This window comes from Pteropus vampyrus, unplaced genomic scaffold (genome assembly GCF_000151845.1).
Source record: "Pteropus vampyrus isolate Shadow unplaced genomic scaffold, Pvam_2.0 Scaffold90, whole genome shotgun sequence".
Taxonomy (NCBI): domain Eukaryota; kingdom Metazoa; phylum Chordata; class Mammalia; order Chiroptera; family Pteropodidae; genus Pteropus; species Pteropus vampyrus.
The window spans coordinates 1,923,626-1,925,252 of record NW_011888871.1 but is presented as its reverse complement, the minus strand read 5'-3'; positions in this window follow the sequence as shown (position 1 = coordinate 1,925,252).

The following is a 1,627-nucleotide window of genomic DNA, read 5'->3' as shown; positions in this document are numbered from 1 at the left end:
ATGGATGTTTGCTCAATAGCGCAGGGGCTTCGGGGCTCGACAGACATAGGTCTGATTTCCAGTCCGGCCGTGTGGCTTGCCGGCGTGTTTGGCGTGTTTCTTGGTCTGTAAGTTAGAAACGGCAACATCTACCACAGAGAGTTATGGAGTGGATTAAAGGGGAAACAGTTTCAGTGATAACCTCCGCCTATGCCACAGAGCCGGAAGGAGGTGGGCTTGCACCAAAGGCAAGTCCTCAAGGACCACCCACCGGGCCGAGGGGGCTCGGCGGTGAGCAGCGGGGGACTTCTGATCTGGGGGCGGACAGGGCAATGTGGCGGACCCGAGGCTTGTCTACCAGCCGCTGCTGCCCTTGGGCCCGCCTTGTCACCTCCCCCTGGCGCACACACAGTCCAACCCTGACTCCAGGCTCAGGAGTCAGGCCCTCGGTTGCCATAACAACCGATCCTGGCAGTAAAAATAGTAACTTATTTCTTATTCAACTTCTTTTGCTCCTGGAGAAAAAGAAAATCCGTTTCTAGCTTGTTCCCTTTTAGGGGTCTTCTACGGGTGCCCTGCTGAGCCCACTGCCAAGGCTGCTTGAAGGTTGACTGTGGGCGGAGCCAGGAGCCTGGGAGACCCAGTTAAGACCTGTGCCTCCCTCAGCCTCCAGGAGCTGTGGTTACCCCTGCACGCCCTGGGAAGAGGGGGCCACAGGAGGTCAGGCCTCTGGGGGCTCCACCTTTTGGGGAATTGAGGTCGAGGGCTGAGGAAGAAGGTGTGGCTGGCTCCTGGGTATAGGTGTGTCCTGGTGCAGCTGACAGTGAGGCCTGAGGTGGGGGCGGGAGGTCAGAGCCATGGTGATGGAGGTCAAGGTCAGGGAAGAAGCCATGAACTCAGGGCCGGGCCCGACCTGCTTTGGTTTCACTTTGGCTCCTGGAGGTCACTTTGGCATCTGGAGTTGTGTGTTGGCCATGAGCTCAGAGCCTGGAAAGCTGGGCTCCAGTGCCGGTCCTGCCCCTCAGGCTGTGTGACCTTGGGAGGGTCCCCTGATCCCTCTCGGCTTCATTTTCCCTCCTTCATACAAGGGGACAGGAGCCCCTGGTCACGACAGCCATGAACCTCACCTGCTCTTAACCACGACCCCCAGTATACACCTTCCATCCTAACCAAGCACAGACAACTGAAGCGAAAGTTTCCTGAACGTGCCTGCTCCATTGCTACTGCAATGCTGTCCCACGGAACTTTCCATGGTGTTGGAAATGGCCCCATGTGATAGCCATTGGCCACACGTGTCTGTTGACACTTGAAATGTGGCTCACGCGATCGAGAAATTGCACTGTAAATCTTATTTCCTTTTATTTAACGGAGAAGTCTCATGAGGCTGGCATAAGGGAAGTCACAGCTCTGGGAGGTCCAGATGGGCGATCTGAAACCCATGCCTCTGAGAATTCCTTCCAGTTCCGTCCTCCGGCCCCTCCTCACAGGTGAGCGCGCTGCCCTGCCAGCCCCTCTAGCCCACCGCACTCTATCCCTTGGCCTTCTGTTCATATCAACCTTGACCTCAAGTTCACTTGGCCAAAACCCAACTCACGCCTTCCTTTCCTTGCCTTCCTGCTGCTCCCCGTCTGGTCTCCTCTCTCTGCCC